Source organism: Pinus tabuliformis, chromosome 4_2 (genome assembly GCF_031772625.1).
Source record: "Pinus tabuliformis cultivar Carrire ecotype Pingquan chromosome 4_2, CPIR1, whole genome shotgun sequence".
Taxonomy (NCBI): Eukaryota; Viridiplantae; Streptophyta; class Pinopsida; order Pinales; family Pinaceae; genus Pinus; species Pinus tabuliformis.
The window spans coordinates 798028437-798052252 of record NC_142304.1 but is presented as its reverse complement, the minus strand read 5'-3'; the positions used below and the strand labels follow the sequence as shown (position 1 = coordinate 798052252).

Genomic DNA, 23816 nt, shown 5'->3' with positions numbered 1-23816 from the left:
AAAAATCCCCCTTCAGATGCTGATATGCAGATACTTCTTCAGTTGGGTATGCAAGGGCTTATTCCTCAGGGCATGGACATGAAGGTCAAGAAACTGGTCACTGAAAAAGACTTCTGGCATCCTCCCCCTCAGGGTTTTATGAAATTCAACATAGATGGAGCCTCAAAAGGCAATCCGGGTACTGCTAGTTATGGTGGGGTGTTAAGGGATGAAAACGGATGCATCCATTTTATTTTTCACTGCCATCTGGGAAGAGCCACAAATAATATGGCGGAGCTAATAGCACTAGAACAAAGTCTAGATATCCTTAAGCAGGACAATCTTCAGAACATCATCATTGAAGCTGACTCTGAGCTAATCATCAATTCAGTCAAGAGAATCTGTTGTGGTTCGGTGCTGGAAAAGGTCTCAAGACACTGGAGGTTGCTTCAGGTCTTTCAAAGGATACAGTTCCACCTTCTGCACTTGAGAACCGTAAGCTTCGCTCATGTGCAAAGGATGGCCAATAAATTGGCGGACATTCTGGCTAATAAAGGGGCTCTCTGCACCAAAAGCAGTGTCAAGTTCAGATGGCAAGAGATGCCACAGGGAAGTTTGAGGGAGAATTGTTTCATTCAGGCGGATGAGGACCGTTTGCTCTATCGAAACAGAGTAGGTCATCAGCCGCAGAGATTGGGTCTAGCTGATATGGATCCAATATGAAGTGGTGTTTCAGAGGGGTTTTTGCAATAGGGATGCAGGTCTCTGCCAGCTTTCTCAGCCCAGGAAAGCACGATCACAGGGGTCTTAGGTGGAAGTTGCTTGGCAGCCAGCGATTCTCGGAGGCTCGGACGACGAATATCAAGGGTGGTAAGACGAGTTCCTTCTTCCTGGGGATCAAGCAAATGAGGAGCAGAGGTGTTGTGAAGGACCACAGTCTCGGCTTTCTCAGCCGACATGAAACCCTCCGAATTACTACCTGTGGTGTGGTTTATGGTATATGGTATATCGCGCATAGGGGTGGTTTATGGTATATCATGCACCCTTAAAACCGGGAGCGGTTTTTCTGAGTTGAGAGCGATTCCACTCACCACTCTACACGTGGCCAAGGTAGGAGAGAGAATACTGCCCTCATCGGGCGGTAATTCTCTGAGCTTTTTGATCATGCGATATGATCCTCCACCGTTGGATCAGGCAAGGATAATTGACGGCTATGACAGTGTGCTTGTTGGTGGGTTCAGGCGAGGCATTACTACCCGTGGTGTCAATACCGGCCGTGGGGTGGTTTACGGTATATCACGCGCCCATAAAGCCGGGAGCGGTTTTTTTGAGTTAAGAGCGATTCCACTCACCACTCTACACGTGGCCAAGGTTGGAGAGAGAATACTGCCCTCATCGGGCGGTAATTCTCTGAGATTTTTGTCCATGCGATATGATCCTCCACCGTTGGATCGGGCGAGGATAATCAATGGCTATGATATGGCGTGCATGTTGGTGGGTCCAAGCAGGCTACTCATCTTTTGCTTTTATTCTCTCTGTTGTATGGGTCTCTGATTACTTCAACCTTTGGGTTAGGGAGTAAAACCTTAGGCTAAATGGTTCAGCCTCTGGTTGTTTGTATTATATGTAATTTCCTCCTTTTGGTTATTTGAAATAGAAGGCACGACTCTTGCATTAGCAAAAAAAAGAAAATTAATGGGCAACAATCATTTGCTAGATTTGGCGAGAGAGATGGCAATGGCTAAGTGTAGTGGGAAGTTGGCGGGAGGAAAAGCAACGTGGGTGAGTGGTTTGTGGGGGGGGGGGGGGGGGGTGGGGGTGGAGAAGGTGTGGTATCGAGCGAAGGGGGGCTGCAATCGTTGAGCGCTTGCTACGTCCGCAAAGTGGATTTTAAAGAACTGCTTTGCGGAACACCCACCCCCCTTCATTATTGTTCGAGAATGTAGGGGTTCCTATATTTGCCCGGGACCATTGATCTTGGTGCATGAAATCTGAGCCATTGAAAAATATGCCCTCGTTAACCCTTTGTGGGCGGCGGTCACATCAATTTATTACAAATCAACAATTAATTTAAAATATGCTTTCCGAAGGGTAAACATTTCGTTTATTTATTTTTTATTATTCCCCTTTCATTTATTTCTTTTCTTTTCATTTTCAATTTTTCTTTTCTTCATTTTTTCCTATTTTTATTTTTTATTTTTCTGAAAATAACACTATTACAATGGTAAAAATAAGTTACAACAGAACTGAAAGATGTTTACATACAAAATAGAAATAAACTAGCTTGGGTGATGGTAGCTTATCTCTGAGAAGAGATGTGACGGCTACATGCACAAGTCTTAAAGAAACCTGTGTTTTTCACTTACCAGATGGGGCCCGCAAACATTAGAGACAAAGCCTTCTTCTATAATGCTTATCAAATGAAAATTTACTATTAAGATGTGAGGGGTTGCAAAAAGGTCAAATAGGGTGATTTCATTTGGATTCCATATGATAACTAGTCCCCTATCATGCCCACATGTGTTTAAAGCTATAAATCAACAACATCTCCATATTTTATGAGCTAGTTATGCTATCTTTTCACTAGAACATTTGGTTCCCTGCAACATCACAATCATAGAAAGTTCTTTTCAGTTTTTTATTTTATTTAAGGAGCCTTTGCTTGCCTTTGTAGTTGAGGCCCCTTATATTCCAAGAAATGGTCTTCATGTAAACTTAGATTGTTCAGAGGAGAATACCTCTGTGATTAGTGAGATTCATCCAGAGTCGATAAGTTTGTCTTCTAATTCTTGCAATCTTTGGCTGTTATATTTCCTACATCTTTCCTTGGTGAACATGGAGATCTTAGAAGAATCTTTGAAAGAGTGAGTGAGAATGCCCAATTGAGGGGATAAGGAATTGGAGCCAAAGGTTCCTTGAAGGCGACAACGATTCCCTCTAAGGAGTGCACTACAAATCAATTGCACCTGAGACTATGGGATGAAGAGTGAGTCTTTACGATGTCATGTATTCACAATATCTAGTAGGTGTGGGCCATTAAGTTGCATTTCCTGAAGGGAGTCATGGTTGCGCTTGTTGGGTCTTCGCCCATAATTGCCTCTTATTGTTCTCTTGTAGACTTGTTGTTTTTTGTTCCTTCCACTGTTACCCTAGGGAGGGTAGAACTTCTGATTGCTTATCTTGACTTTGCCGGTTTTGGGGGGATCCTTTGGACTAGTGCAAACAATTTGAGAGATGGTTTTAAAGTTATTACTTGTGGACTACTTTGACATAAGAGGGGTTGGAGCCACATCCCCCTACTCTTGCCATACATAGGGGCACTAGAGTGTGCATATCAAACCCTAATACTGTTAGAGAACCTAAACTCATAAACCCTTCTTGCTAGTTGTCGAGTTATATATATACAATTTTTTTTCTATACTTGTCGAAGGCAGGTTATATTGTTTTCATTTATTGACTATTAATTAATTTGTAAATTTAAAAAAATAATTTACAAAGTCCACAATTTTTTTTTTGTAAAATTAAATATTAATTTATTATTTTGAAAATTAATATTAGTTTTTTGAATTTTTAAAATTTGAATTCCTATTTTTTGATTGGTGAATGTACATGAATGGACTAATTTTATGTGGTTTTAAATCGAATGGTAAAAAATAAAAAATGTTTTAAAAAACAAATCCTCAGCACCAAGTGTCTAATTTTTTTTTATCCAATAGTTATTTAATGCTTTATATGTATTTTTTAAGTGTCTTGATTTGACACATGCACACATTATTAATATTGTAACTGATTATGAGTATGCCTTAAATTTTATTTCTAGCATTTAAAAAACATGTCACAAATTGATAAATTGATATCGTACATTATGTCCTTTAAGTATCTTATAAAAAATCTAATACACCTATGTTGTATGTTAAATTGTTTACAACACATAAATAGTTTTGTTTTATTTATACACCATTCATCCAACTCAATAATAATGTGTCAAAGTTAAGAGAACAAAGGAGATTTCTTTTAATATCATGTATGCATTTATGTCAAGGGAGGACAAGAGGAAAAACACATTTATTTCTCGCTAGTGTATATATATATTGTCCTTTCAAACCAACAAATTTGTTAAATAAATAATCACATTTAATTTGTTCTAAGTTAATTACACAGTAACATTAATTATTAATCAACTATTTTAAATAGGAGTTATTCTAAATTGGTTGCCCTTAATGAAAGTGAAATAATTACAATTAATTTATCCCAACCTCTATGTGAATATTAATGCCTAGTGCCCAATGTGAATGTGAAATGAAGTTTTAGCTAAGATACAAGTGTGACACAAACATGTGCAACACTCAAATATTTTGCATGACACATAAGGAAATGGTCTAGGCCAAACTTTATGCTTGCTTTCAATATTATTGGTCGTATAGTATGCACATGTACATATATAATTTATTGACAAATTGGTTCATAGAGATCGAAAAAACATGTAAACATATATAATTCATTGACAAATTGGTTCATAGAGATGAAAAACATGCACAAATTGTAAATAAATGGATACATTGTGTCTAGTTTCACAATGCAAGAAATTATATATGTTTATAAAAAACCATCAAAGTTTAAAATAAAAATCAATTATCTAGATTATCATAGAAAGATATAAAATTATTTCTTATACCACTTAAAATTAATTAAAATATTATAAATTAAATGTTAAATAAAAAATTATTTTAATTGAAATCATTATATTACTTTAATTATATTAATACTTTTATTTTTTATATATCTCTTTAATATTTAATAAATAATAAATAAAAATAATATTAAATTATTTATTTACTTTCATTGTTGATAGTTGGTAAATGTCCATCTTATTTATTTATGGTTGAAAGCATTTGTCTTTAGTAAAAAATGATTTACACATGTATAAAAACTGTTATATTTTTTTATTTAAATATATTCACATATTTTTTTTTGTTTTTTTCGCAAAAAAACAAGTAATTGTTTAAACATATAATTAGATCATAAATTAAATTCAAATATAATGATAAAAATATATATATATATATATATATATTTTTTTCGCAAGGTATATTTGTACGCAACTATCGACCATTTGTAGAATGCATAGAAATCAAACGAATAGGGCCGCAAGAACTGTTTCCCACTCTATTATTTCCAACGAGCAAAAGTATTGAACGTTATAACCACAACCGGGCCTCCATCACCGCCAAAACCGCCTCTTGCCTTCACCGGAACTACTGGATCCTGCACCACCACTATTGTCACTATTTCTAGTTTTTCGCAGAACCCAAACTGTGAATTTCTGTGGGTCATCTTCGATTTCTGCCATTAAAACCGTAGGAACGAACAAAGGAAGATTTATTATTTCTTATTTTTTCTGGTTGGTAGTACTGGAAATGGGAAGGAAAATAGGGTTTCCAGAAAGGAGGTATTCAGGAAACTTTCTCTTGCATCGCTCTGAGCTATTCTGTTAGCAGGATTCAACTCGTTGCTGCCCGTCTGGAACCATTTGGTACGCACATTCACTGTAATCGGCTTTGTAATCACGCTTAGGTTATCCATATTTGTGCAAGAAGGAAGGAATTGTTCTCCGTTGCCCACATGCAAGTTCATTTTTTTCCCAGACTGTAACTGTTTCACCATTTAGCTTGTGAATTTGCATTTATAGATCAAGAATAGTCATTTTCTATGCATGATTACATCTGCAGATCTACAGAATTGACTATGCCTGAAACTAATTTTTAGCTTTTATGTAAAACTTTCTAATGGTATCGAGTAAACCAGATTTTTGTTGTGTAAATTTGTACATCGTTTCTTGCGTGCAGGCAAAATTCATGAAATTTTTTGTTCAAGTCAACAAATTTGACCATAACTAGTTTTAGGATCATCAGATTATGATTTTATTCTAGTTACTGTAATCAAATCTTAGTTATGGAGCCTCTTTACTTAGTGAAATTGCATCAGGGAAGGGCAATAATTTGCAGATATATTCGTACTTTTTAAATTAAGGGAAATTAATATTTTGCATAGATATATGTTGCAGATATGTTCGTATTTTTTGGACCAATAATTATTCTTAGTTTTTAAAGCATTAATTATTATCATGATTTTTAAACCAATAGTTCAATAATGATTCTCATATTTTTAAACCATTAATTATAATCATGTGTTTTTTCTGTGAATAAGATAGATTATATTACTGTAGGAGAACTGCAATTACAAAACTTGGATTGGGCAAGAAAACCTCTACAGCACAATAGCCAACAGCACAGGCCATGCTGGTTGCCAAGAGAACTGATTTACATTGAAGCTTTGCAAAAAGGAATTCTGAGTTTTCTGAGAAAATTACAAGTAGCAGTGCAGAGACTGACTCCCATGAGAACGAAGGGAGTGGTGATGGTGAAAAGATAACGTCTGTTCCAAAAACTTTATTTCCTTTGCCACGCCTGCCGCTAAGAGCTCTGTGACGACCGCGAGCTTGAGAGAGTGAAAATTCGAAAAAGGTGTCCGCCTTTGACATTAAGGATTTGCTTCTTCAGGGCATCGTCCAGGCTGATAGGCAGCTCTTGGGTGCTGCCTTCCTGCGTAGCAGTGGCCATTGGACAACTGGAGGAGGCGCCAACAACTTCCTTTTTGATGATGGGGGAGCCTTCGCCCGATGAGCGGATTCCCATGGTGGCCCGTTTTTTCAGCATAGTATAATGCAGAGAATCTTTGATAACAAAGCGACAATGGTGGACCGCTTCCACATACATGACAAATTTGTTTGTGAGCTTGTCTATTTTCGCTTCCACTGCCTTTGAAAGTTCAGCCTGCCCCTGCATTACCAGGCCAAGGAGCGTTTTCCTCTGCCACGAGAGGTCAATAGCGCGCGTGTATAGGCTTTCCATGGCCCTGGAGAGAAATGGGTCAGGGATCCACGCGAATTCCTCCGCTACTTCTTCCGACGACACCCCTCGTTTGAGAACTCTTGCCTGGGCTTCCAGGTTCTCAATTCCTGCGTCTCAGGGTTAACAACTATGGAATAATTCAAGGCAGCTCTCCTAGTAGAGGACTCGGCTCTGGTGATGGGCGGAGAGCCCATGTTGTTCCAGTGGGAGGAGTCACGACCTCGTCTGCTACCCCAACTGGGAGCCGGGCTTGAACTACGCTTAGGCGCCATGAAAGGAGGAGGGGAGGTCAACAGGTTGACAGTGGAAGAGAACCAGGAATAATAGGGGGCAAGAGCAGGCAAGGTGATGGGGAGAAGTAGGTGAGAGGGGGTATACATAGGGGAGGGAAGGCCTCGAGGGGTAGGGCGATCAGAGGCGGGGAATGAATGTGGATAATGTGAGGTACCAGAGGTGGGTGAGGGAGGCGGTACCGAATGAGGATGATAGGAATGATGGACGACGGCCCAGAGGGGGTACAGAGTAGCTGATGGCTCCTTTGGCATGACTATCATTGGGATTGCGGCATGGGGTAGGTTTCCCTTGGTACCGCTTCTGTCCGAATGATTGATTCCATCATTGAAGAGACTGGATATCTCAAAACTGTTAATGCCCGTTATTTTGGTTGTCCTTCTCATTTATGGTCTCACATTGCTAACGCAGTGTGTCATGCTCCAGGTCATTCCAGTTCCTCAAACGCAGCCAGTAGTTGCCCTCCGTGCCTCCATTTGCCAACCTGTCAACCAGACCATTCCTGTCGTATCTGATAGCTTGGAAGTGAAGCCCGCTCATTCTCTCGGTATTGCTTTTTATTCTTTGGAGCATTTTGTTTAGCCGCTAGTTGTTTGATACCTATGTTGCATGGGTTCTCGAACCCGGGGGTGGGGTTCTCGTCCCCAAGTACCGGATTTGGGTTCGGGTGCTTCTGAGAAGAACCCATAAGAACCAGGTTCTTCTATGAAGAACCGGGTTCTTCATTAAATAAATTGGGTTCTTTTGTCTTGACTGGTACGGAGAACCCTAATGATGGGTACTTGGAACCCCAAAATCAAGTTCTTTTGGGTTCTTTGGGGTTCATTTTAGTTTTTATATTTTATTTTTTAATTAATTTAATGGGCTTCCCCTAATATTCTAGGTAGCTAGTTCTTCATCTTGTGAGAGGAATTGGAGTACTTATGCCTTTATCCATTTAGTAAAGAGAAATATGTTGGGTTCAAAGAAGGCAGAGAACTTAGTGTACGTTCATAGCACACTTTGTCTCATATCTCGAAAAGACCCTGGATACGAGGGTCCTTTGAAGAGATGGGACCAATACACAAACGATGCTATGTGTGTGGATGAGGAGATACAACCAGATGGCCTTATTGAGCTACCTCCAATTGCTATGGATGAGCAAGAGCCTCAAGATGAGAGTGATCCCTACCTGGAGAGCATGCTAACTGAAGATCTGAGTGATGTTGATGACATCGCTTGAGGAAGCCATTGTTCACTATTAGATACTTTTATTTTAGTATACTAAAATTTCCCAGTTCTTGTTTGGAGATGCCTTGAGACAAATTTTGAATGTAGTATGATGATGGACATATATCATGATTCTTATTAATATCTAAACTCCAATTTGCACTTGATATCTAACTAGAAATTTTGAAATTTCATTGTGAATGTTGAATGTTCAATGATGTGCATGTTTAAATATTTAAAATTTAAATCATAAATATTTTAGTTTTCTTGTTTAAAGTTGAAAAATATACAAATTCATATATATTATAATTTATAAAATATAATATTTATATATTATATATATATATATATATAGATATATATATAAATTATAATATACCCCCGACGAACCCACGCGCCCTGTTTCGAAAAATGACGTACCCGTCCCCGTCCCCGAACCCGTACCCGTCCCCGAACCCACGTTTCTTGGCAACATAGTTTGATACCTTGGTAGCATCCAAGCCCTACTGTAGTTTTTGGCTGGCCTGAGTTGCCAGGGTTGAGTCCCCTTCAATGATTAGGGGTCCCAAATTGTGGAGTTTAGCAATGGCCACCCTGTGTTCTAGAGCTTAAAGTTCCGTTGCGTTGTTGGTAGAGTTTCCAAGATTACCCTCATAGATCCAAAGGATTTCCCCATGTGAGTTCCGGAAGACCCCCTCGAAGCCAACTCTACCCGGGTTACCTTTCGTTGCCCTGTCATAGTTGAGTTTGATAGTGCCTGTCACCAGGGGAGACCAGTGGACTACAATTCCCTGATTTCTCGAAATGTTTGAGGCATTGTAGAAGTGGGTGAGATGAATATCTAGGAAGGTGAGCACTGAGAATGCTTAGTTTCGAACTGCTTGGAGGGTCGCTGGGGCATTGAAGAGTGGAAGATGCCACTATTTCCTAGATTGTTTGCTTGACTATGGAAATAACGACTTCTTCTTGTTGGTAGATTCCTTTGAAAATTCTAGCATTCCTCTCCTTCCACAGCGCCCAATAGATGATACCTGGTATAAGGTTCCAAGCCCTATTCACCAGAGGATTGGGGGAAAGGGAGGATCTCCAATTTTCAATGGTATTGAGGATTGAGGAGATGTCCTGATCTGAAGCCTTGAAAACAAGATACACCCAATTCCATAGCTTGTTCGCATAGGGGCACTCGTTCATCAAATGGTTTGTTGTTTCTTCCTTTTGCTCACAAAGATTGCATCTAGAGGGGCCAATGAATCCTTTTTTCCTTAAATTATCCTAGGTAAGAATTTTTTTGTGCATGATGAGCCATAAAAAAAGGGTGATTTTTGGCTAGTGTTTCCTTTCCCATAGAGTTTTCCATTTTTGCTTCGTTTGATGTTGGTCATGGAGCGCGATGTAGCTGTAAGCTTCCTTTAAGTTAAAGTGCCCGACTGGATTCTTCCCCCATCTGATCTTGTCCTCAGTGGTTTCGAATTGAATTTGTCTTTTCTGGAGTTCACTGGAGAGCTCCTGCCACTCCAGAGGGTTATTTGGGGGTTCCCAATCTTTTTCATCTAACCATTCCCTCCACTTGTCACTGCGATTGCTAAGTTTCTAGTGTTGACTGACCCTGATTTTGCCCTTGTTTTGCATGCCAATCCTGATCTGTCTAAATTGATCCTTTACAAGTTCCAGCCTTTGTTGCCAGGCATCTTCCCAAAAGAGAGCTTTGTCCCCATTTCCCACCTCCCAAAAACTGTGATTTTGGATGACTGCTCTGTTGTCCCAAGCCTGGTTCCATATGGCAGAGCCCTTAATGGTCCCATTGAGCCTGATGAGATGTTCATGCGAGTGGGTAGGAACATATTTCGCTTTCCAGAGGATGCCCCAGGGGGAGCTTGGGTTTACAATCCAACGCCACAACGTTTTGGCTCCCAGGGCTTTTCCTAAGAGCTCAGGGTCCCTCAGACCGAGACCACCTGCTTTTTTGGGTTTACACAATTTGTCCCAAGCCACCAACACCCACTTCTGCTTCTTTTCCGAGCCCAATGTTGCACAAAGCGGGGACGAAACAGGGACGGTTTTTGGAAGCGGGGACGCGGAAGCGTCATTTCCCAAAAATCTAGGAAGCAAAGCGTCTCGGAAGCGTCTACTATATATATATATTTTTTTTAATATATTTTTTTGCATTTATATTAAAAAAAACATCCAAAATACCAAATTAGTTGTAGAAGATAAGGAAGCATGCATATTTTTACATAAATCAAGATAGATATAGCATCCATTGTACATTAATGATTAATTATTCGAGCATCAACCATTTAGATGCATCAACCATCTACAATCTAGATTCTTCTCCTCTTGTCTAGCCTTTGCCTCTTCCTCGATTGTCTAGGGATATTAGTCAACATTGCCCAATTTTGATCAAACTACCTAATCCAAGACTTAAAATATGGTAGAAAAAGCTTAACATGCTTAATTGATGATTTTGACTTGATTGAAAGGTAATTTTTTGATAAGGGCGTGACAAAGGAGTTCAATAATTAACACCACCAACACTAGAGTACATATAGGGCTTGGTGCTCTTGATTAAATGCTAATCGCATACCTTCATACTTGATACAATCTAATGAAATGCCACAATCCCATTGATCTTGAATTCCTGAAAACTGTTAAGTTTGCTGAATTTTGAATAGGATATGAAATACTATTTTCTCCATATGAAGTCCAATGATGCTGGAACCACTCTCAAACATCCTGAGTCATTTCATGGTAATGTTAAAAATTTAAGTAAAAGAATGAAAATGACAAATAAAGGAGAATGTCACTTTTACTTTAAGAATTTAACATTACCATGAGGGAGCATCTAGGAATCATTAAGGGATCACGTTGGGAGCGTTTGAGAAGCCCCAACCCAACTTAAGTCAGAAAAAATAATAAAAATATTTAGAACCCTATGAAATCCTCGGAACCGCCTATCTCCCTTCGGATCTTCTTGGGATCTGTGCCCGATCCGCCATGGATCCGTCATCGAATTCGTGGTTCGGAAATCCGAAACCACGGCTTGGGCTGGCATGGTTCCGAATTTCCAGGAACCGTCTTCGCCGGCCTGATCCGCGGTTCTGAAATTCCGAACCGTGGATTCGTACGGGTTGCGAATCCTGGTTTGGATACTTGGGAGGGGGGACGTTTCGTGCAATAGTGGGTCTACCCTTACTTCTTGTCCTTTCTAGGCCCCACACAAACTGTTCTGGCCCTTCTAAGAACCACATAAGGTACCCTACAAGTGGTTTTCCATGACATCAATACAAACTACCCTCAGAACAAGCAAGGAGACTCTGTTTGGGTTATGGCCTCCTAGAGATGACTGCGGCTATAGTGAGACGAAGCTATAGTGAGTTTGGTGAGGTAGAGGATTTTAGAGAGGGGACTCTTGAGCCAAGGTGTGCTCTCCTCTACCAGCTAGTGCTTTCCTCCATTGTACAACCCCATTGCAGCTCGGGGGTCTGCGGGGAAGAAGAGTACCCAAGGAGTAGGCTGGGAGGTTAACCGGTGGGTTTTCGCATTCGGATCAAGTGCGTCATCATTCACTCGCGGAGGTGACCGGCTACAAGAGAATACCAGTAACAACAGAGCAAGCGGAGTCTCGCCTTCTGGTGAACGGTACACGTATTTCATTACTATTGATCTTCCAAGTGGTTTTCCATGACATCAATACAAACTACCCTCAGAACAAGCAAGGAGACTCTGTTTGGGTTATGGCCTCCTAGAGATGACTGCGGCTAGGAGAGAGGGGCTTGACTAGCCCTCTCGACCCTTCTACAAGTCCTCCAACAGTGTTGTACCTACAACACTTCTCTGTGGCCCTAAACAGAGACAAAATACTCACAAAACATGCCCAGAAACATACCCAACTTACCTCTGATTTGTTGCGGCCTGATCTGGCTAAGGAGACATACCCATGCTGCCCACAAACTGCCCTTATGTCACCCTCCTTGTTGCTTCAAGGTTGCAGCCTATACCACAGAGAAAAACCACACTTAATTGCAAAGATAATCTCCCAAACTCGGAAGCCTTTTTACTCCTTTCTCTAGCCTCAGATTCACACTCCAAATCGCAGAGATATCTTGATGTTTGATGCACTTGGGATGTGAAGGAATGACCTCCAACGTCACTCTGATATATACAATCTCATGTGGTGTTAAGACATAATTTGTGGTACTCCAAAAATGTCAAGTCGACCTCCATTTGGTGCCACGATAACCCACAATTACATTAGAAAATTCATATCTCAATTTCTAGACCTTGGATTTGAGTGATTTTCGTTGCTCCCGGTTACTCTCCGGATCGCCTATCACCTCAAATCATCACATGTCCAAAACTCATCATGGATTCACACCCATTGGATTGGGTGCAAATCCAACAGGCTTGGGTTTTATGCCCACAAGTGCTCTTGTGGCGCTCCAACCTCCAAACGCTTGATCCTCGAGGCTTGGAGTACCTTCCAAGCTACAAAACCAAGGGCCGCCAGAACAGAACGAAGATTTTCATAATATTTCAAGGAGTATGTGTCACTAGGAGAAGATGTTTGAGCAGTTATGACCTTCGCAGAGTTCAATAACGTTAACTACATAAATAGGCCTAGGGATCACAATAGGGGTGCATAATAGAACTTTGATCTAATGCTAAAGGTTGGGAAACTGTCTATTCCATCCTTCGATGGGTCATCCAAATACTCTTGGAGGTCTTGAGTTCAAAAGTTAGACAATTACTTTTGACTTAACCCTATGTTAAAAGCAAAATCCATCAGATTTGTTATCCTGCATTTGGAGGGAGAAGCTCATGAATGGTGGTACCATGAATTGATCACCCTAGGACATTCCAACATAATTTCTTATATAGACTTCACAGAAAGTTTGTTAGGCCAGTTTGACAAGAAGGATTCAAAGATACAATTCAGGGAGCTACCAAACTCCAGCAAACTAGAACACCAGATGCCTACATTTCAAAATTTCAACCAATGTTATCAAAACCAGGCCGAATAGGTCAAAACTGGTTGGTTTGACCAGTTGGAGAGAAAAATCGGTTCAAACCAGTAAACCAAACCGTTTTTGGCCAGTTCAATATGGAACCGGCCAGTGAGATACCTAATCGACCTTTTTTCATTGAAACAGTCGCTCTTGTACGATGCTATGAAGGACCCTTTGAACACAAGTTTTTCTTTTTTAAGTAATGAAGTAAAAGTGACATTCCCCTGACTTTCTCTTTTATCTTTCATTTTCATCCTTACTTAAATTTTTAACATTACCATGAAATGACTCAAGATGTTTGAGAGTGGTTCCCACTTCAATGGATTTCATATGGAGAAAATAGAATTTTAGATCTCATTCAAAATCCAACAAACTTAACAGTTTGTCAAAATTTCGGGATTGGGGGAGTTGCAACGTTTCCATTGGATTTTGCCATGTATGAAGGTATGGTATTAGTATTTAATCGAGAGCACCAAGCCCTCTATGTGCCTTAACGTCAGTGGCATTGGTTGTCGAACTCCTTTATCATGACCCTACTAGAAATGTACCCATCCCTCAAACAAAATCTTGACTTGACATGCTACGTTTTGTCTATCTTATTTTAACGCTTGATATTGATGACGAAGATCTCAATATAGGCAACAATTTTGATTATATGTAGTTATTTGTTGTAGCATGTTTTCTTTGGATGCTAGAGGCCATCTAGAGCCTATTTGTTGATGTATTTTTGATTTAGAGATGGGTTGCACATGATGCTATTTTGGTTATGTGCACCATTAGATGCTATATAGATGAGAATTTTTGTTTATTTGTGTATAAATGGTTTGGATTCATATGGATGCACATATATATATATAGATACGTTTTTCTTTAAAATTTGAATTTTTATGTGATTTTGGTCGACCAATTTTTTGGTCCGATTTTTTATCAATTACGATTGGTTCTTGGTTCAAAGGGTTTTTTAGTTCAATCACTAGTTCACTTCCGATAACATTGATTTCAACGAGTAGTTGTTATGGTGATAAACATATCCAAATAGAGGTTGATTATGCTTTTCACCAAATGTTTAGCCGAACCTCTACGTGGTTGGGTCAAGGCCTTCAAACCCGCAGCGGGAGCATCGAAAATCACTCAAATCCGAGGTCTAGAACTTGAGATATGAATTTTCTAATGTAATTGTGGGTTAATGTGGCACCAAATGGAGGTCGGCTTGACATTTTTGGAGTACCACAAGTTATGTCTTAACACCACATGAGATTGTATATATAGGAGTGATGTTGTAGGTCATTCCTTCACATCCCAAGTGCATCAACCATCAAGATATCTCTACGATTTGGAGTGCGAATTTGAGGCTAGAGAAAGGAGTAAAAAGGTTGCCGAGTTTGGGAGATTATCTCTGCAATTAGGTGCGGTTTTTCTCTATGGTATAGGTCGCAACCTTGAAGTAGCCAAGAGGTTGACATAAGGGCAGTTAATGGGTAGCGTGGGTATGTCTCCTTAGCCAGATCAAGTCGCTGCAAGTCAAAGGTAAGTTGGGTATGTTTTTGGGCATGTTTTGTGAGTATTTTGTCTCTTCTCTAGGAGGCCGCAACCCGAACAGAGTCTCCTTGCTGGTTTTGAGGGCAATTTGTATTGCTGTCATGGACTACCTGTAGGGTACCTTATGTGGTTCTTACAAGGGCCAGAACAGTGTGTGTGGGGCCTAGAAAGGACAATGAGTAAGGGTAGACCAGTAGGAGAGGACTCACAACAATTGGAGGACTGTTGTAGCAGATTTTGGAGGGTTATTGGGTGCCCTAACCAGTGATAGGAAGCTACAACAGTGTGCACAAAACCCTAGGCAAGAGAGCAACAACAAGGAGTTGCAGATGGTCTCTTGGTGATGATTGGATGCTAGGTGGATGAGTGCCCTAGGAGAGGACTGATTTGAGGAGCCTATAGCAGCCATGTGGAGGGGTCTCCATAGGTGTTGGATGCTACAACAGGATTGGTCACTCGTGGACTGTTGGAGGGTAGCGTGAGAGTGAACCAAGCGTGGACGTGTATTGGGCATTTATGGTTTGCTGGAGGACAATGTGATGTGCCCAAGTTGGAGCCTTGTGTGCACCATCTTCATGGACCTAGATGGTTGCTAGAGTGGCAGTTGTTGAGCTTAAGGGTTGACGAGCCAGAGGAGCAGTTGAGCAGCCCTAGACTTGTGTGTGGAGAAGGACTTCTACAACAGATGATGGGCAGTCCTCCTAGCCTGTGTTCATTATGGGAGATAGACATCTTGCATGATAGATGGCAGCCCTCTGTGCCCTATGTTGGTCTTCATTGGAGTAGCACAGGAAGACCATAGTGGGATGAAGCCCCTCAGTAGCTGAGGAGCAACAATGGGCAGATTGTAAGTTGTTCACAAACGAAGTTGTGAACAACTTGATAGAAGTCTCGATGTGTTGTGCTCTTGATGGACTAAGGCACAACTAGTGAGCAGATTAATAGCTGAGGTTCAATGGCCAGATGGACTTGGGTCGTTGATAGAGGTAGGAGTTGTAGATTGGAGCCGAAGGACCGGGCAGGTATAGGGTACGATCGAGAAGAGCTGAGAGAAGCGAATACATTAGCCAGATGGTCAGAGTATCTTGTTGAGGGCATATTGGTTGTCAATGGATTGACACCAAGCCCCGGTTTTGTATTCTTGTACTAGTGGATGTACGAGGGCCATTATCCTTGGTACGGGAGCCCAGACTGTTGTATTTTATGTTTATTAATATAATGAAGTTGGGTTGAAATTGTAAAAAGTTGTTCATATTTTGTGCACTAGTAGATATACTGCTGTTTATATTCCACTATGCAAAGTAGCTTCATTGTGATTCTTGGTTTGGTAGCATCAGTGATTTAAGATTCTATCCCAGACACCAGGATCGTGGAAAAACAACAGGTTTATTGTTCCTTGACCATCTACAAACTGGAGTAGTAGAGGTCTAGGGGTCCTCCTGGTTGCCCTAGTGTTAGTTTGTGTAGGGATGTTAAAAGGACGAAGAATATGGTTGTTGCTTCCCTCTGCTTGACTTTGGCTGCCTCCATTAGGCCCACTAGCGCCATTGTTACCTGCATTACTCAGATTTGCCAAAATCTAGGTAAGAAGTTGGGCCATCTGCTGCCGCCCTTGTGCCATTTTGTTTAGCCATCTGCTGCTGCCCTTGTGCCATTTGTTTAGCCATCTGCTGCTGCCCTCTTGATAGCTTGTCCAAGATGTTCAGGGTGTTAACCTCTGGTGGCTTCTCTCCCATCTGCCATGACTGAATCTGTATAACTGTTGCTACCCTTTTTTTCCCGACTGTAATGTTTCCCCTATCATCCGGGAGCATCCAAAACTCATATATTCACAGGCTGGCAGGGTGCACAACTTTGATACCACTGTAGTATCCCGCTTAGAGAGATTACCCTTTGGATGAAATTCCGAGTTAATGTTTCAATAAACACATGACATAATTGCATTTTATAACATTGTTGCAGTGCTTCATCAATCTATAAAACAATGATGATCTTTTGTTGAATGCACAAGTAGTATAATAAGCAATTATTGATTCCACAAGCAACACTATAAAGTAGGGCCATTTCGACAAGCAAATAGCAAACTTACAAAGATCCACAGTTTCCCAAAAGGGATACAAACTGTAGCCATCCCTGTTCTATCCATTGATAGTTGGGGACACAAATTGTCCCAACCTTAGATTAAGTGATGCTGCTCAACTTACTGCTACAGTCCCCCCCGAGCGTCACCCCTTATGGCCCCGTCTGCTAACACAAAATCACACCAGTCAGATTCGTTGCTACCCTGCACCATTATTCAACCCTTACTGCCTAAATCTCAATCAACCAACACTCCGAATTCACCCTTAGATCCGCGCTGCCACACTGTCCGCTGTCCTTCCTTGCCCTTTACCAGCCCTTCTGCCTCATGAAATTAGGTTCCAGCTACTCACTACCTCAGAAAGATAGCTTCTCACCACTCCAGTGAGAAATTGGTCGCATGTAGCAAGAAAAGATGGAAGGATCGGCTAGGGTGGAATCTTTCACCACCAAAACTAATTAGAGACAAGGGTCATAGAACCTTCCAAGAACACACAGCTCAAAATCAAGGAGAACAACAATCCATGATGGTTAAATGACTCTCCTCCCTTCCCTATAGTGACTTGCAAGTTTCCCTTCATTTTCCCCATTTTTTTTTGTTATCTAATGTTACCTAAGTAAGTAACATTAAATAATAATCCCTCTTGAAATGAATAGCCTATGGGGTTAGATAGGCTACTACGTTCTTTGGGCAATTAATTTGAAGAGGACATTACATGAACACAAGCAAGAACATTTAAGGAATGAAATCCTGAACTAATTTGAATATATGTTTATATTCTGAAAAATAAAATCTTAAATCTCTGTGAATATTTTAGAAATGAGATGCTTGACTAATTTGAATATATATTCATATTCTGAAAAATGAAATCTTCAATTACTATGAATGGATTCATATTTTGAGAATCCAACAACTATGACACCACCATACTTTGCCCGAAAGGTTGGACATGATGATTTATAAGAAGCTATCCATATACACCATTTAAAGAAAGGCAATTTTTTAAATAAAGTCGATACTTACGAAAAACAACCAATTCTTTAATATGTGGAGTCCAGGTTTTTTTGCTTGGTAATTCTATCTTTCTAATGATATACGGTATGAAGCATACAACTAGATTGAAGTTTTTTAAAGTATTTAAATGAATCGTGGGCCGTTGTTGTCGAAAAGCCTCTGATCATACTAGGAAGACTAGTATGCTTGGTTAGTTGTGGATGCATCTCTGGTTTATAGGGTAAGATGCAGTTTCTTTCTAGGTAGTAAAGGCAGAGGCATTTTTCAATGAGACGCCACAGAAATTACAAACATTCCAGAATGCTTTGCAAAATTGCCAAATCTTAGCGACCCACAATAAGTCCGGATTGGGATCAAGCCAGTTTGCTTCAAACCAAGTTAATATACAAACTTTTATTCGGCAGGTATGCCATGTGCAATGCGGATTTGTTTCCATGGTGTACACAGAGTTTTGCTCAATAATGTCCTTTAAGAGCTATTTACAAGAGGAATTGCAAATTGGTATTGCCTGTATTAATGGAGGATTGTTATAGTGAAATGACACGTCCTAATCGATTTTGAGATAAGGATAATTAGTTGCAATAACCATAAAGATTAATAGGCCACATAGGCCCATTCAATTTAATATGGACAGCAAGCAAATTCAATGCGATGTATGGCATATTAAAATCACAAACTGGAGGTGAAAAATAACTTGTAATTTGGATTTAATATTCTTATGATTTCACTGTTCAGATTTAACTTGTGTAAGAAAAGTGACGCACACACATTTGTTAGAGTAGCGCATGAATGAAGTAGCAGCTTTTGAAACATTAGACAATGGAAGAGCAGTGACCCACGCTTGTGCAAATGGTACTCCATGATATCCTCAATCACTGTTGATCATCGATTCTTGGGTCATGATAGCATATCCGAATAAAACTAGTTTGTTGGGATATTATGATTGCTGAATTAGTTTGTGTGTTGGATATCTATCTATCTATCTATCTATCTATATATATATATATCTGAAGAATGGTAATTCAAAAGTGGACTGTAGAGAATGAATGAACTTTTCATTGTCTTTTCGTTCAGTCTTAAGGATTAAAGTAAGAGGATAGTAGTTCCTGTACATGTCATAAGATTTGGACCGTAGAGAATGAATGGACTTTTCAATGTCTTTTCGCTCAGTCTTAAGGATTAAAGAAACATGATAGTAGTTCCTGTACATGTCATGAGATTTTAACATATATTATATATCAGGGGAGCGAGGGTAGAAATATTGGACAAAATTTCAACATATATTATAGATGCTTCTGGCCACCTTTTACCTACTAGACATGAGCTAAACAAGATCATCAAGGAGGACATCTACAAGCAGTTCGTTCAGGTCACCTGGGTCAATCCTCTGAGAGGGTTGCGCCCAAAGATGGCCTTCTACGCTGAGCACTTCTTGGAGTTGAGAGACGGGTTCATTGTTCGACCCCAGTATACATTTCACCACTGGATGCATGCTCTTCGCATTCATCTAGGCCAGTTCAGAGTAGGTTCTCATAGACTTTGGGTAGAGACAGACCACTAGGTGGATAGACTAGACAAAATCTGCCAGGTATGTCATTTACAAGAAGTGGAGGTCGAGGTGCACTTCATTCTTGGATGCCCTGTGTACTACGAGATTAGAGGAAGGTTTCATTGCTTGTTCAAAGATTCTCGGACTCTTGCTGACTTTTTCAGGTATCCCGATCCGAGATGTTTGGCCCTATATATACAGGAGGCTCTCAGGGTATGAGTGAATATTTTTCAGCCTCCCATCAGACTAGACCCCACCCAGAGGATCACGACATTTTTCAAGGTACTAACTTTAGACAGGGGCACTAAGAGACCGATTGATACTAGTACGTATCCCGACTCTAGATTAGTGAGGATCCATGGGACCTCACCCCACCACACGAGATCTCAACAGCAGATTCGTCTCAGATCCGTTCCTGGGAGACGGACTAGGTCCTCCAGACCTTAGCAGTGTGCGAACCCCCCAGGCAATGATTTAGTGGACAGTGCGCACTTTCCACCGGCTCTTCATTGGGCCAACAGAGTTTGTTGAGTTTCTTCAATGTTCTTCATTCAGCCTCGGATGTTAGGAGAGATGGGTCTGATCCTCAGACCCATTAGCTCTTGGATCTTGGATCTTCTCCGCTAGGGCCATATGTTGATTTACTTCATGCATTTTATTTTTTATAGGAGACCATTTGGTTCTCCCGCTTTATATGGACATATTGTACTCAACAGTCCCTTTGACCTACTTTGTGGTCATTAGTTGGACATAAATATAATTATCTTATCCTATTTATATATTAGGGGAGCTAGAGTAGAAATATTGGACAAAATATATATGTGAGTTATGATGGTGGGGTGGGTGCTAATATCGAGGTAAATGATACTCACTTTCATATCTCATATGTGTTTTGCCCAATATTTCCATCCACACCTACTGTCATACCTCACATATATTTTTTGAAAAATATTTCCCTCCACCCTGCTTCATAACGTATGTGTTTTGAGACATTGCAACATATAAACTGCATAGTATGTGTTCTGAGACACAGCAACATGTAAACTGCATTGGCAGGAACACCATTGTTCAAGTGGCCAAACCATACGGTATGCCCTGCTTTCTTTTTTGAGGGCAAAATCTTAAATCCACACTAATATTCAGAATTGTATGGTTTAAAGTCTCATAACTTATGTGTTATGAGACATTGCAACATATAAACTGCATAGTGTGTGTTCTTAGACACCGCAACATATAAACTACATTGACGGGAACACCATTATTCAAGTGGCCAAACCATACGTTATGCCCTGCTTTCTTTTTTGAGGGCAAAATCTTAAATCCACACTAATATTCAGAGTTGTATGGTTTAAAGTCTCATTGTATTTTAATTAGTAAACTTTTGAGACTTTTCCTAAATAATAAATCGTTCACTACCGATATTTTTCCTTCTTTTGAACGTTTTACTACAATGTCTGAGGATTGGTTTCTTGCATTCCTTTTTTAGCCATGTGCAACTTGGCATACTTTTTGACAATAGATTGGATATCCTGCGGGAACATTCGTACAGTAATATATATATTCTGAACAGTATTTCAAAAGAAATCAAATTGGGATTTCAGCCAAGTGCGACTTGGCATACTTTTTGACAATTAGATTGGATAACCCGTGGGAATGTTCGTACAGTAATATATATATTCTGAACAGTACTTCAAGAGAAATCAAATTGGGACGCTGGGCTCTGTTTTTTGATTATATCAAACCTGTTACTTTTAAGTTGGTTTATTTTTGAATGTCTGTTTCAATCTAATTTGTCATTATTTTTTGTATTAATAGTTGTTCTCTTTGCTTGATTTTAGACTTTTGTGATCCATACCGATTTTGATAATTTCTTTCGGATTAATCACATCAAGAGTTTTTGGTTTCGGATTAATCACATCAAGAGTTTTTGGTCGACGTTTTGAACCATCTAGTGTGGTTCATCCTCACGACAAAGGTTCGAAATGTCGACCAAAAACTCATGATGTGATTAATCCAAAATAATTTATCAAAATTATTCTCTTTATTTTTATTTTAATCTTTTTGTTTCAGTGTACTTTATCGGAATTGAAATAAGAGTTGATAAATCAAAATGCAGATGTTTTCTGCGAATTGAAAACGAGATGAAAGGAATTATTTAGTGTGGTGTGCTATGTACTCTTTAATTTTTATTTATTTTTTACATAAATTTTTATTTCAATTTTATAACCTGTGACAAATTATTTTTGCTGTGCAGATGTAAACAACGGTCACATATCAAGAAAGGATCCCCTTCTCTCAGATTAGTTTTTATTTTTTATTTCTTGGGGTCAGGGCATTCTTAAGGCGGGTGCAAAAATGTCTGTGACTGCTGGAGTTAGCGATGCTGTGATTGCGATCAGGGACAAATTGCGGGGAAAAATCGGACAAACAAAAGTAAAGAGGTATTGGCCAGGTAAGGCCCCAGAATGGGCGGATGATGCTGATGAAGAGATTGATATCAAAACAGCTGGGTCTAGGTCTAAGTCTACAGCTAGGTCCCGTGCTTTGGAGAAGGCATTCCCTTCCAGAGAAGATGGTGATGGTGACGGGGATGGGTATGAGAGGGACATGGTGGCGGCCAAGGATGATGATGCAAGGCTTCGCAGGTTGGCAGAGAGTAGAAAGGACAGAGAAGAAGCGATTGCTCGGCATAGGCTCATTAGGCAAGCAGAAATTGTGTCCACTCAGGAAGAAGAGAGGAGGGTTCAAGAGGGCATAGAATTAGAAGAAGAAGACGAGGATGCATTGGAGGAGAGGAGGAGGAGAATTAAGGAGAAGTTATTGCAGCGGCAACGTGAGGAGGAACAGCTCCCTCAGCCGCCTGACGAGGAAGAGGATGAAGAAGAGGAAGAGGAAGAAGAGGAGGAGTCTGAATACGAGACAGACTCCGAGGAAGAGCATGGTGGTGGCATTGCGATGATAAAACCTGTTTTTGTGCCAAAAGCAGAGCGGGACACTATTGCAGAGCGTGAAAGATTGGAGGCAGAAGAGAAGGCACTTGAAGAAGCGATGAAGAAGAGACTTGAGGAAAGAAAGGTCGAGACGAAGCACATTCTTGTGGAGGAAATAAGAAAAGATGAAGAGATTCAGAAGAATTTAGAGGCCGAGGGCAATGGTGGGGAAATTGATACAGATGATGAAATTAATGAAGCAGAGGAGTATGAGGCTTGGAAGGCCAGGGAAATTACAAGAATAAAGAGGGACAGGGATGACAGAGAAGCTATGTTGAAGGAGAAGGAAGAGATTGAAAAGGTCAGGAACATGACAGAAGAAGAACGCAGGGAGTGGGAGAGAAAGAATCCAAAACCACTACCACAGCCAAAACAAAAATGGAAATTCATGCAGAAATATTTTCACAAGGGAGCCTTCTTCCAGACACCAGCTGATGATCATGCTTCAACCGCTGGAGGAGATGACATCTTTAAACGGGACTTCTCTTCGCCTACAGGCGAGGATAAAATGGATAAAACGATATTACCAAAAGTTATGCAGGTCAAACATTTCGGTCGCAGATACTACTGATTGGAACAATCCGTAAGTGTTGACCATCTACCTTTTAGAATTAACAATTCTGATTATTTTTAAATTTGATTTTATGCACATGTCCCTTTTCAGCAGTTTTACAATAATGAATTGCAGCAGAAGCATTTTCGATTTGCTTATTTGCCGTCTTCTAACATTATGTTATCCATCTAGTTTCACATAAACTATTGCTGTTTCAGCTCCTCTAATAAATAGCTTATTGTTTTGTTCCTATGCAGATGGACATACAATGATCCACTACGAGCCAAATACAATAGCAAAATGGCAGGGATGAATAGGACGATAGCTAAGCCTAAAGGAAGCAAGAAACTGAAAGATTGGGAATTATAGTAAAATCTGTTTTTGCTGTTGATGATTAGGATCTAAGAACCGCTTAGATTGTATTCTTGTAAAAGAAGAGTGTGTCTGATATGCCTACCAGGTTAGAATTTCAAAATTTGTTTTGAAAAGGATGGCACAGTCATCTTCTCCCACGTCACATCTGGAGAATAAATATGGCATAGTGTAACTTATAGATGAAATGGCCTTTTTAACTGGAATTGACAATACAATTTCTAGCAAGATTGTGATTTTTTGTTATATGAAGTTCACTTTTGAATGCATAAATGGATTCAGCCCCATAAAACCTCTGGGCACTCAAATTCTACGGAAGTTTT

At 40.0% G+C, this 23816-nt stretch overlaps 1 pseudogene across 1 annotated transcript; it reads left to right on the top strand.

The window, feature by feature from the left end:
- The first annotated feature begins 5120 nt into the window (after positions 1–5120).
- On the top strand, positions 5121–23785 carry LOC149172064 (uncharacterized; annotated as a pseudogene). Its single transcript, XR_016259057.1, has 3 exons — positions 5121–5512; positions 21833–23151; positions 23379–23785. The product of XR_016259057.1 is annotated as an uncharacterized LOC149172064 (transcript).
- The last annotated feature ends 31 nt before the right edge of the window (positions 23786–23816 follow it).